The sequence below is a fragment of the Bufo bufo genome, chromosome 1 (assembly GCF_905171765.1).
Source record: "Bufo bufo chromosome 1, aBufBuf1.1, whole genome shotgun sequence".
Classification (NCBI taxonomy): domain Eukaryota; kingdom Metazoa; phylum Chordata; class Amphibia; order Anura; family Bufonidae; genus Bufo; species Bufo bufo.
The window spans coordinates 351,301,055-351,315,331 of NC_053389.1; the positions used below are offsets into that span (position 1 = coordinate 351,301,055).

Here is a 14,277-nt window from a genome sequence, read left to right on the forward strand (position 1 = left end):
TAAGGCCAGCCAGACCCTGTCCACACAATCCACCATAGCCTGCTCTGTCCTGATATGAGGCTGTCATGCACTGTTATCTATAATCTGATTGGATCAGTGACCATACCATAAACATCTGATTGGCTTTATGTTTCTGTCTTTATGTGTAAATAAACACTGAGAAAGGGTAAACCCGGACTCTATTGTACACCAAATCCGTGTGTGCTTGATGTCCCCCGGCCGGTGAATTGTTTGATCCTCGACAACTTCAATTTTAGTAGAGGAAGCCACTCTAACATTAGTTGTTAAAGGGGTTGTCCGGGATTGGGGACATTTGTCTAATAGTACTCTACTAACATACACATTACAAACATGCATGTAGTACCGTTGTAACATATTGCTCAAGCCCCGTTTTCCTCCTTTTAATTCTTGGCCGAAAGCCTCCTCTTCCTCTGCTCAGGGAGCCCGGTGACATCACTGGCAGCCTAGATAATTATGCAGAGAGGATGGAGGGACGGTAACTTGGCCGGCCGCCATCGTGCTAAGCCCCGTCCCTCCAGTCCGGTGACGTCATCGGGTATTGAGCAGTATAATGAATGGAGGCAGATTACTATGCTTGTTAGCATAGAAAACTCCTCCCACCTGAATTACTTGCTAATGGGGCAGAAGGCTTTAGAAAGGAGGAATTCCTTTCACCACAGCACCACAGGATTACATGGCCATGCTAATTGCATATATTGCATTTAGACAATGGCATGTGGATTGTGTAAAAAAAAAAAAGATATTGAAACAAAGGTTCAGTTAAAAGAAAAGGTAATCATATTAGTGTAATCAGTCTGCTTTTTTTTATTTATTTTTAGTTGATTTGAAATAAAAGGATAATTCTATTTATGTAATAATGCTGCTTTTGACTAGTTGAAAATAAATATTTTTAGCCCTGTACTTGTTTTGGACTGAATCTTTTTTGCACATTCTACTTTTGGAGTTGTAGTGTGTGCATTTCACTTTCCTGTGGTTAAACATCGGTTTCGACTGATTGCTAGGTCAGAATTACCTTGAAATATCTTTATAGATCTATAGATGGGAGCATGCCCCTTATAGTGTGAAGCTGTCAGGTATGTTTAGGGATACGAGTGGGAGCGTTACCCTCATAATGTGATGCTTTCAGGTATGTTTATGGATATATGTGGGAGCATGCCCCTTACAGTGTGACGCTGTCCAGTATGTTTATGGATACATGTGGGAGCGTGCCCCTTACAGTGTGACGCTGTCCGGTATGTTTAGTCATACGTGTGGGAGCGTGCCCCTTATAGTGTGATGATTGTGGGAGCATGCCCCTTGTAGTGTGATGATTTCAGGTAAGTATATGGATACATGTGGGAGCGTGCCCCTTATAGTGTGATGATTTCAGGTATGTTTATGGATATATGTGGGAGCGTGCCCCTTACAGTGTGATGCTGTCCGGTATGTTTAGTGATACGTGTGGGAGCGTGCCCCTTATAGTGTATTAACCGCAATTTCACGCCCGCATAAGGGCTCGTTCACACGAATGTGTGCTGCCCGTTGCCGTATTGCGGATCGCAATACACGGGCACCGTTCCGTGTGCATTCCGCATCACGGATGCAGACCCATTCACTTCAACGCGTCCGCAAATCCGGAGATGCGGAACGGTGCAGAACGGAACACTACGGAAGCACTACGGAGTGCTTTTTGGGGTTCCGTTCCGTGCCTCTGGACCCGAGACTATGGAACTCTATGCCTGAGGAGGTAGTGATGGTGAGTAAAATAAAATAATTCAAGAGGGGCCTGGATGTATTTCTGGAGTGTAATAATATTACAGGCTATAGTTACTAGAGAGGGGTCGTTGATCCAGGGAGTTATTCTGATTGCCTGATTGGAGTCGGGAAGGAATTTTTTATTCCCCTAAAGTAGGGAAAATTGGCTTGTACCTCACAGTTTTTTTTTTGCCTTCCTCTGGATCAAACTTGCAGGATAACAGGCCGAACTGGATGGACAAATGTCTTTTTTCGGCCTTATATACTATGTTACTAAGTTTGGGTTAGGTGTTCAATTCATTTTATTATTTTCCCTTATAACATGTTTATAAAGTAAAATAATAGCATTTTTAATACAGAATGCTAACTAAAATGTTGCTTGAGGGGTTAAAAGATAAAAAATAAATGTACTCACCTCATCCACTTGTTCGCGCTGCCAGCATCGTCTTCTTTCTTTTTCTTTCAGGACCTGCAAAAGGACCTTTGATGACGTAATTGCGCTCACCAAGTGGTGAGCGCGGTGACGTCAGAGCAGGTCCTGCTGAATGAATGTAGAAGGTCCTTCTATCTTCATTCAGCAGGACCTACGCTGACGTCACCGCGCTCACCACGTGGTTTCTATAATTATGGCATTATTGTACTTTATTTGTGTTTGCAGTGTGCTGTTGTATTGTGCATCCTACTAATAACCGTTACAGAGCCGGAGGCTACATGCTGCACACATGCCATCAGTGGCGTGCCGCTCACTTTTGAGTTATTTTGTTATTTATGTTATAAATGTTGTTAAAGCTCCTGCTGAAAAGCTGAGACACAGTCAGTTGAAAAACGTGTCGAGCAGCGAGACAACTTTTCACTACAACATGTAATCCTTAGTGTAGCTGACTGGGCGTATTACTTATTCAGGGCAAAAGGACAGTTATAGACTCCGGATCTATATGATTTGGAGCGTGCCACAGTCCCACAGTATATGGGCCAATGGAAGACAGCAGACAGCATAATCTCACACAGTCCTGGGTGAGGTAGTGTAGATGTACAGACACTGGGATCAGTGAACACAATTGCACTCCTTTCTCCTTTTGCCTGTGAACATAAAACTATCTTAGTCGTAAGCCGAATCTTATAGTTAGGAGAACTGATTACGCAATTAGGGGATCCCGTAGTGTGCTAATTGCGAATACAGCACAGTAACAAATATTACTTGGCAGAAGGATAGTAGGAGGCACAATATACACTCACCTAAAGAATTATTAGGAACACCATACTAATACGGTGTTGGACCCCCTTTTGCCTTCAGGACTGCCTTAATTCTACATGGCATTGATTCAACAAGGTGCTGATAGCATTCTTTAGAAATGTTGGCCCAAATTGATAGGATAGCATCTTGCAGTTGATGGAGATTTGAGGGATGCACATTCAGGGCACGAAGCTCCCGTTCCACCACATCCCAAAGATGCTCTATTGGGTTGAGATCTGGTGACTGTGGGGGCCATTTTAGTACAGTGAACTAATTGTCATGTTCAAGAAACCAATTTGAAATGATTCGAGCTTTGTGACATGGTGCATTATCCTGCTGGAAGTAGCCATCAGAGGATGGATACATGTTCTCATTCTGTTTACGCCAAATTCGGACTCTACCATTTGAATGTCTCAACAGAAATTTAGACTCATCAGACCAGGGAACATTTTTCCAGTCTTCAACAGTTCAATTTTGGTGAGCTTGTGCAAATTGTAGCCTCTTTTTCCTATTTGTAGTGGAGATGAGTGGTACCCGGTGGGGTCTTCTGCTGTTGTAGCCCATCCGCCTCAAGGTTGTGCGTGTTGTGGCTTCACAAATGCTTTGCTGCATACCTCGGTTGTAACGAGTGGTTATTTCAGTCAACGTTGCTCTTCTATCAGCTTGAATCAGTCGGCCCATTCTCCTCTGACCTTTAGCATCCACAAGGCATTTTTGCCCACAGGACTGCCGCATACTGGATGTTTTTCCCTTTTCACACCATTCTTTGTAAACCCTAGAAATGGTTGTGCGTTAAAATCCCAGTAACTGAGCAGATTGTGAAATACTCAGACCGGCCCGTCTGGCACCAACAACCATGCCACGCTCAAAATTGCTTAAATCACCTTTCTTTCCCATTCTGACATTCAGTTTGGAGTTCAGGAGATTGTCTTGACCAGGACCACACCCCTAAATGCATTGAAGCAACTGCCATGTGATTGGTTGACTAGATAATTGCATCAATGAGAAATAGAACAGGTGTTCCTAATAATTCTTTAGGTGAGTGTATATGTATATATATATATATATATATTTTTTGTCATTTGAGCCCCAACATCTTTATACCCATCCTGGCGGGAAGATATTTGTGGACAGACATTATTTTTATTGATACAATTTAATAAAATAGGTTTTAGCTTTTTTTTTTTTTTACAGGCAGTTAACCCTGCAGAACTGAACACCAAATTCATTCACCAAAGTCTCACGCAACTTCGGCTTACATAAATTTTGCCCCAACAGAGGCAATACATTTTAATCCTCTACGGAGACAGATCTCCTTAAACATTAAAACGTAATGTTAAAACGAATAGTGTTGAGGCGAATAGTGTTGAGCTTGATTCGCTCAACACTAATGATTTGTACTACTGCATCTGAAATCATCCAAATTATTAAAATGTAAAAATATTTATCAAGCACGATGAATGCCGTAATGGGAAAAAACACTACATGCCCAATTTACTGCTTTTGGTCTCCCTGCTCCCATATGAAAATGAAATATAAAGTCATATGCACCCCAAAATAGTGCCGACTAACTAAAGCTCGTCCCTCAAAAGCTCTGTAGCTGGAAATATAATATCAAGATATAAATTTGGTATTGCCATAATTGTACTGACTCTATGTTAGATAAAATGGCACAGGTGCTTCAGAAATATGGCGCTCATTCTGAACAGATCAGATAACACTCCCCAATACCTGTAAATTACTGATTACCTTCACATAACATATTACAAAGCTGGCTGATTGTAGCCACCACTAAGTAGAGCTCAGTGCATAAACACCCTTAATGACCAGGCCACTTTTTACACTTCTGCACTACACTACTTTCACCGTTTATTGCTCGGTCATGCAACTTACCACCCAAATGAATTTTACCTTCTTTTCTTCTCACTAATAGAGCTTTCATTTGGTGGTATTTCATTGCTGCTGGCATTTTTACTTTTTTGGTTATTAATTGAAATTTAACGAAATTTTTGCAAAAAAATGTCATTTTTCACTTTCAGTTGTAAAATGTTTAAAAAAAAAAACGACATTTATATATAAATTTTTCTCTAAATTTATTGTTCTACATGTCATTGATAAAAAAAAAATGTTTGGGTAAAAAAAAAAATGGTTTCGGTAAAAGTTATAGCGTTTACAATCTATGGTACAAAAATGTGAATTTCCGCTTTTTGAAGCAGCTCTGACTTTCTGAGCACCTGTCATGTTTCCTGAGGTTCTACAATGCCCAGACAGTAGAAAAACCCCACAAATAACCCCATTTCGGAAAGTACATTTCCCACACATTAGGGCCCCTTAAATGCCAGGGCAGTATAACTACCCCACAAGTGACCCCATTTTGGAAAGAAGACACCCTAAGGTATTCACTGATGGGCATAGTGAGTTCATAGAACTTTATATTTTTTGTCACAAGTTAGCGGAAAATGATGATTTTTTATTAATTTTTTCCTTACAAAGTCATATTCCACTAACTTGTGACAAAAAATAAAAACTTCCATGAACTCACTATGCTCATCACGAAATACCTTGGGGTGTCTTCTTTCCAAAATGGGGTCACTTGTGGGGTAGTTATACTGCCCTGGCATTTTAGGGGCCCTAATGTGTGGGAAGTAGTTTGAAATCAAAATGTGTAAAAAATGCCCTGTGAAATCCTAAAGGTGCTCTTTGGAATGTGGGCCCCTTTGCCCACCTAGGCTGCAAAAAAGTGTCACACATGTGGTATCGCCGTACTCAGGAGAAGTTGGGCAATGTGTTTTGGGGTGTCATTTTACATATACCCATGCTGGGTGAGATAAATATCTCGGTCAAATGCCAACTTTGTATAAAAAAATGGGAAAAATTTCACCGATCCTGACATTGTGAACTAAGTATCATGACATATACAGTGGCGCCCAGGGATCTCACTGCACTTACTATTATCCTTGGGCGCCGCTTCGTTCTCCCGTTATGTCCTCCGGTATGTTCGGGGACTTGGTTATAGTAGGCGGAGTCTGCCCTTGTTCTGCGGGCGTCTCCTTCTCCTAGGCTGTAGCGCTGGCCAATCGCAGCGCAGAGCTCACAGCCTGGGAGGTTTTTTTTCTCCCAGGCTGTGAGCTCTGCGCTGCGATTGGCCAGCGCTACAGCCTAGGAGCAGGAGACGCCCGCAGAACAAGGGCAGACTCCGCCTACTATAACCAAGTCCCCGAACATACCGGAGGACATAACGGGAGAACAGAGTGGCGCCCAAGGATAATAGTAAGTGCAGTGAGATCCCTGGGCGCCGCTGTATATGTCATGATACTTAGTTCACAATGTCAGGATCAGTGAAAGGTCCTCTTTAAGCCCATAAATGACATTTGCTTTTAATATGAATACTAGAGATGAGGGAATTTTTCAAAAATAAAATTTGCTGATTCGCCGTATTCTTCTGAAAAAATTTGGTTCGATCCGAATATATTTGGGGGAAATTACGTTAAAAAACAGCTTTTTTACTGGCTGCTGAGAGCCTTTGTAGTAGTTTAGAACACTGTGCCTTGTAGTAACACGCATAGGGAGTCTGCATTTGTAGTGAAATAATAATGTGAGTCCGTATGACATGCAGATGACAGGCATCACTCTTAGAATCACTGCTCACTTGAGTTATTTGGGCAGTCATTGGGCCAAAACTGACCAAATAACTCAAGTATAAACTCAACCTTACAGGTCGATGTTAGTGCCAAGAAGAAGCGCACTCCATTTACACCATCGCCAGTTGATTCCACATAGATGTTATCATAACCTGTTCTATTAAAAGCTTATGCAAGTAGAGCCCCCCCGACAGAGTGGATAGGGTGTAAGCAGTAAGTTTGTAATGACGTCACTGATTAATTTGCCCTTCCTCTGATCTGTCAGAACAATAACCCACAAAAAACGGATCCTGTCTCTGGAGCATACGCCTTCACTCGGTCAGCATTTGCTCAATAATCCATAAGTATTTCTAATGCCAAAAAAAAAGGACTGGATTCAAAACAGAGATGACAAGTGAATGGAATATTTGTATGTCTTCTGTGTTTTGCACCAACTCCTGCTTTTGGATACCAAATCATAAGGCAATTCTGATGAGACCATACAGGCCTTACAGCTGCTACACAGACAGGATCAGTAGTGGGTCTCATTTTTCCTTCCTTCTGACAGATCAGAAGAAGGGTCAAACAAATGATGATGTCAGCCAGGATGAAAAGCAAAATAGTGGCCCAGTCATGAAGTGGGGAGGGTGGGAACAGCATGAGGAGACCACAGAGTGGCACAATGCCAGGGTCTGAAGGTTACGGCAGCAGTAGCAGCAACAGGTGAAGGCCACTGAGTGGCACAATGAGTGGAGGTGGCAGCAGTATGAGGGAGCCACCGAGTGACACAATGACAGAGTCTGGAGGTGGCAGCAGCAGTAGCAGCATCAGGAGAAGGCCACCGAGTGGTACAGTGATTGAGTGTGGAGGTGGCGGCAGCATCAGGAGACCACAGAGAGGCAAGGTGACAGTGTGGAGGTGGCGGCAGCATCAGGAGGCCACAGATTGGCACGAAGACAAGATATTGTGGAGGTGGCAGCAGCATGAGGAGTCCACAGAGGGGCTGCTTTGTCTATTCATATATAGAGAATATGGAACAGAACAGAAGGTTAACATTTCTGAACTTTATAAAGTGTTGCTTAAAACAAGATTTAATAATACACGTTCTCTGGCACAAAAGGTTTGGCAAATTGATTGTCCGTGAATTTCCCTCGAAGATTGGAATAATATATTGACGAATTTAAGTTTATTTTCTTATAATTTTTATCAAATTTTCGTTCAATTTAATATTCAGTAATAAAAATTAAGTGTTGCCTAAGACAGAAGAGAATCTGCCAGTCTTCTGTTTATTAAACAACGTGGATAAGATGGAGAAAGCATTCCAAAAAACTATTTCTCTCCACCTGTAGACGAATCCTGTCAAGATTGATGCAAGTGCAATATCGGCTGCTTATCGACCTAGACACTTCTGGGGGAACCTGCCTGGCATGAACAGGCCTCTAGTAGCTACAGACAATGAGAAGACAAAGAGTGAAGATAGCTTTGAGCTCGGAAGAGTTGCGAAGTTTATCAAGATATGTCACTAATGTCACTCACCGCATATAACCGCAGCGCTGATGTCACCGCCAGTTCTGTGAGAAGGTCTGGCAGACGTCCTTCTCTACCTCTTGCATGACGTTCTTTGTTTTGGTTTAAGTTTGTCATCTCCTTTCCTTCTCCCAGGTGTCACCTATTTAGACTAATCGTCTCCCTTTATATTCCCTCCCATACTGCCTCACTTTGCGGTTTATACTACTTCCTGAAGTGTTCACTGCTGGAGGCTGCTGCTGCTGTTTACTCAGATAAGTGTTTTCATGTATTGTGTTTCCTTGCTGGCTTGATTCTAGGTGACCCTGACTCCGTCTGTATTAAGTGTAGGGAGCTGGTGGTCGTGTCCCCTCACTATTATAGGGTTTTCAGGTGTCACACAGTCTTAGGTACGTGGGCATGCAATCGTCTACCATTGAGACCCTTGCATGGGCATAGCAGTCAGGGAGAGCTCTTAGGGTTTTATAGGGCTCACCTATATGCTCCTTAATTTGGGATCAAGCCAGTCGGACGTTTATTCATAAGTTCCAGCTATCTGCAACATCATCCGTGACAGCTGACCGCTGAATACATTTTGTTTTTCGACCGAAATACGTCAAAGATTTTACCGCATATAACTGCAGCGCTGAATGCTGAATAAAATTTGTTTTTCGACCGAAATACGTCACAAAAGGTTTTACCAAATATAACGGAGCACGGAGATAGAGAGGGTCTTTGGATTCCCCCCGCACTATACTGACGTCTCAGAAATGAACCGCTGCCCCCGACAGCAGCTCCTGGGAAGGTCATGGAGCGTCCCGGTCATCCGGCATCTATTTGCCCCGCTGAAGGATTATTTTGAAAGTGTTTAGAAGCCGCACTGGGCCCCCACGCTGCAGATTTATCATGGAGACATCATTGAGATTTTAAGGCATATAACCGCAGCGCTGACCACTGAATGAATTTTGTTTTTCGACAGAAATAGGTCAATAAAGATTTTACCATATATAACTGCAGCGCTGAACGCTGAATAAAATTAGTTTTTCGACCCAAATACGTCAATAAAGGTTTTGTCACATATAACTGCAAAAGAGAACGCTGAATATAAATGCTTTTAGCAGAAATTATACGCACTTCACTGGTGCATTTTTTATTATTTTATTTTTTTCCTTTTTGTACTGAAATAGGACACTGAACGCTTTCACCACATATAACTGCAGAAGTGAAATGCGTATATATTTTTCCTTTCTGTACTGAAATAGGCCACTAAACGCTTTCAAGACATAAAACCACCGCCTTCATGAACTGAGAATATATTTTTCTTTTTGTACTGAAAAAGGCCAGTAAACGCTTTTAGCAGAAATAAATGCACCAGTGAAGTGCGCATATATTTTTCTTTCTGTACTGAAATAAGCCACTAAACGTTTTTGCCACAAATAAGTGCACCAGTGAAGTGCGTATATATATATTTTTCTATAATGAAATAGGGCACTAGACCCTTTTGCCACAAATAATTGCATCAGTGAAGTGCATATATTTTTTTCTTTCTATAAAAAAAAATAGGCCACTAAACGCACAAATAATCTTTCCCTGCACTTGTAAATCGCTTTTCTAGCACTGTCCTTAGCACCTTCTGACATCCCTCTCTGCACTAAGATGCTGTGAAATGATTCCTCCCTATCCTTTCCCTACACTTGTAAATCGCATTTAGGCACTGTCCCTAGCGCCTTCTGACGTCCCTCCCTGCACTAAGATGCTGTGAATTGATTCCTCCCTATCCTTTCCCTGCACTTATAAATCATTTTTTTCAGTTTTCTTTTCACAATCAGGTTTTTCCAATTGCTGTCACTAGCACCTTCACACGTCTGTCCCTGCACTCAGAATGCTTGAAAATGTCTGACAGTAAGATGGTCTCCGTATTTATAGGGCTGTGACATCACAGGGCTGTCTGGCTGCTGGTTGGCTGCATGCATAGCCTTATGGGTCAGCCCTCCTTCCCAGAGTTCCTTGCCCCATGTCCTCACACCTGTATCCGCCATTTTAGGAAAAATTGTGATTCGTTACCACAAAGGGGGAGGAAATTTGCATTCATTGTGAATCAAATTTTTCCTGAAATTCGGATCAAATTCCATTTCATTCGATTCGCTCATCTCTAATCAATACATTGTGTTTCCTGAGGTGTCATTCTAGTATTTATTAATGAGCACAAAATTCAACTCAAAACATCAGTCCTCATTCAGACACCCACCAAAACTTCCATTTTGGGACTCACTTTGAACCCGGTCACACTGCTGTAGAGTTGATTTTCTTGGAAATACAGCACACAAAATACAGCCTGAACATTTTTTAAATAATAAACTATTTTTATTTTCTTAAAAAGGGTTATTTTAATGAGCATGTAGTTGTCACAGTGTATAACAGTATGTCATAGAGATGGTGTGGGCTCAGGAACTGGCTCTGTGCCTTTGCTCAGGAGCTGTATCCATGCCTTGCTCTTGCTGCTGGTATCAAAGATAACCTTGATCCCAGCAGTTTAACACCTCAGATACCATGGTCAATGTCGACTATAGCATCTAAGTGGTAAGACAGAGAAAGGGAGCTTCCTCTGTCCTCCAGAGAAGTTTAATCAGGGTTTGCGAGTAGTTGACATTGCAGCCAGGGGTCTTCTGAAGGCCTGCTATGCCATTGTCGCTATTACATGGTGCCTCTTTTAGAAAGTAATCACTATGCTCTGCAATAAAGAAATATGATAGTATGTAGTATAAGTGATGAAAATATCTCAGGCTCAAGTCTCCTAAAGGGAAGTTTATAAATGTAAAGTCTAATAAAGTTTAAAAAATAATACTATTTCCCACTTTAGATAAAGATAGTAGATAAAGTACATTTAAACATTACTGGAATCACTGCATCCGCAATGAAGCGATCTATTAAATTATAACAATATTTAAGCCACACAGTGAACATGGTAAATAGAGATAAGCGAATCGAAGCTGACGAAGTGGAATTCGATCTGAATATCAGGGGAAAAAATTATTCGCACCGAAGCCGAATTTCCTGGCGCTTTGTGGCAACAAATCAAATTTTTTCCTAAAATGGCTGCTGCACATGTGAGGACATGAAGAAAGGAACTCTGGAAAGGTGGGATCACCCATAATGCAATGCATGCAGCCAATCAGCAGCCAGCCAGCCCTGTGATGTCACAGCCCTATAAAAAGCGTCAGCCATGTTAGATTCTGCCATTTACCAGTGTACTTGGTGCAGGGAGAGAAGACTGCAGGCGCTAGGGACAGTGTTGGAAAAAAACATCATTGTGCTAAAAAAAACTATTTACAAATGCAGGGAAAGATTATTCAAGGTGTAGGGAAAGGATAGGGAGGAATCATTTCACAAATTTTATGTTAAAAAGGGTTCAGTAAGGGAGGTGTAGGAAAGCTCAAGGGGCAGTCATTGATGGAAGATATGTGTCACCGAGGTTCCTGGCCTCAGTGAGGTAAGAGCCAGTAATTTTAAGTGTCAGCGGCAGCTAGTGCTGACTGACACTATTGGTTATTTAATGTGGCTGTAAAGCCGATCCGTGCCGGCTCTTACTGGGAGCAGCCAAAGTGCAGGGTGGGTGGCTATTCCCCACCTTCCAGGCCAGGTTTTGGTTAGGGATATAAAACCCAGCCAGCAGTCTCAGCTGGGTGTGGATTATCCTCCATCTGACAGTGGAGCTTTGCCAGTCTCTGTGTTGGGGCCTGATAGTTTGGGCCGGGATTAAGGCCTGCTATCTTGTTTGGATGAAAGTACTTGGACTTCTGTTTCACCCAAGGACTTATGTGTTGCTGCCTGGTGTGAACAAACATCAGACTCAAGGTGACAGTTTTTTCCTTGAAACTGACTTTTTGTTGTCACTTTCCTTATGTGTGAATAAAACACTGAACTGTTTAAGTTAAAGACGTTGTCATTGCCTCTATACTACGTCCGCAAGCCTGTCTACCAGAGCAAATCCCGACAGAGGTTACAGCCTGGGTAATAGGAACATTCCTATTACACCTTGCAGCACTGACTGGGGATCCAAATTGCCATTATGCAGCTCTGTAATTCCAGCAAACCGTTCTTATTAGGGTGCAAGTGCTGATTGATACAGGCATTAACAGGGTTTATTACAAGGCAATATTTCTACGTCTTATTTGCTCTTGTGCGGTGCAGTTATATGTTCTAAAGCATTTTTGGCTTGTATTAGTGGGAAAAGGGCTTATTAGCTGTTGTGTGTTGAAGTGCTAAAATTACGGCCCTTTTTGTCGTGTATCAGTGGCAATATTAAAATATATTTGCCGCTCAGCGGTGCAGTTATCTGTTCTAAAGCCTTTTGTGGCGTGTATTAGCGGGAAAAGAAAAAATATATTTGCCGCTCAGTGGTGCAGTTATTTGTTGTAAAGCCTTTTGTGACATGTATTAGCAGAAAAAGAAAATATATATTTGCCGTTCAGCAGTGCAGTTATATATTCTAAAGCCCTGTCTGCCCTGTATTCGTGGCAAAAGGAAAATATATTCGCCATTCAGTGTTGCACTTATATGTTGAAAAGCCTTGTGTAGTGTAAAAGTGGAAAAAATAAGGGCCTAGTTGCCGTTCAGCGGTGCAGTTATACAAACCGGATTCCAAAAAAGTTGGGACACTAAACAAATTGTGAATAAAAACTGAATGCAATGATGTGGAGATGGCAAAGGGCAATATTTTATTTGTAATAGAACGTAGATGACAGATCAAACGTTTAATCCGAGTAAATGTATCATTTTAAAGGAAAAATACGTTGATTCCAATTTTCACGGTGTCAACAAATCCCCAAAAAGTTGGGACAAGTAGCAATAAGAGGCTGGAAAAAGTATATTTGAGCATAACGAAGAGCTGGAAGACCAATTAACACTAATTAGGTCAATTGGCAACATGATTGGGTATAAAAAGAGCTTCTCAGAGTGGCAGTGTCTCTCAGAAGCCAAGATGGGTAGAGGATCACCAATTCCCACAATGTTGCGCAGAAAGATAGTGGAGCAATATCAGAAAGGTGTTACCCAGCGAAAAATTGCAAAGACTTTGCATCTATCATCATCAACTGTGCATAACATCATCCGAAGATTCAGAGAATCTGGAACAATCTCTGTGCGTAAGGGTCAAGGCCGTAAAACCATACTGGATGTCCGTGATCTCCAGGCCCTTAAACGACACTGCACCACAAACAGGAATGCTACTGTAAAGGAAATCACAGAATGGGCTCAGGAATACTTCCAGAAAGCATTGTCAGTGAACACAATCCACCGTGCCATCCGCCGCTGCCAGCTGAAACTCTACAGTGCAAAGAAGAAGCCATTTCTAAGCAAGATCCACAAGCTCAGGCGTTTTCACTGGGCCAGGGATCATTTAAAATGGAGTGTGGCAAAATGGAAGACTGTTCTGTGGTCAGACGAGTCACGATTCGAAGTTCTTTTTGGAAATCTGGGACGCCATGTCATCCGGACCAAAGAGGACAAGGACAACCCAAGTTGTTATCAACGCTCAGTTCAGAAGCCTGTATCTCTGATGGTATGGGGTTGCATGAGTGCGTGTGGCATGGGCAGCTTGCATGTCTGGAAAGGCATCATCAATGCAGAAAAATATATTCAGGTTCTAGAACAACATATGCTCCCATCCAGACGTCATCTCTTTCAGGGAAGACCCTGCATTTTTCAACAAGATAATGCCAGACCACATTCTGCATCAATCACAACATCATGGCTGCGTAGGAGAAGGATCCGGGTACTGAAATGGCCAGTCTACAGTCCAGATCTTTCACCTATAGAGAACATTTGGCGCATCATAAAGAGGAAGGTGAAACAAAGAAGGCCCGAGACGATTGAACAGTTAGAGGCCTGTATTAGACAAGAATGGGAGAGCATTCCTATTTCTAAACTTGAGAAACTGGTGAAAATGGCCTTGTCCCAACTTTTTGGGGATTTGTTGATACCATGAAATTGTGATTCAACATATTTTTCCCTTAAAATGGTACATTTTCTCAGTTTAAACTTTTGTTCCGTGATTTATGTTATATTCTGAATAAAATATTAGAAGTTGGCGCCTCCACATCATTGCATTCAGTTTTTATTCACGATTTGTATAGTGTCCCAACTTTTTTGGAATCCGGTTTG

The 14,277-nt window shown here is 41.9% G+C and overlaps 1 protein-coding gene across 2 annotated transcripts in view; it reads right to left on the reverse strand.

Annotated features, from left to right (window-relative positions):
- The window catches only part of DOCK2 (dedicator of cytokinesis 2), a 1,232,183-nt gene that overhangs the window by 594,113 nt on the left and 623,793 nt on the right, over positions 1 to 14,277 (reverse strand). The window lies entirely within an intron of this gene.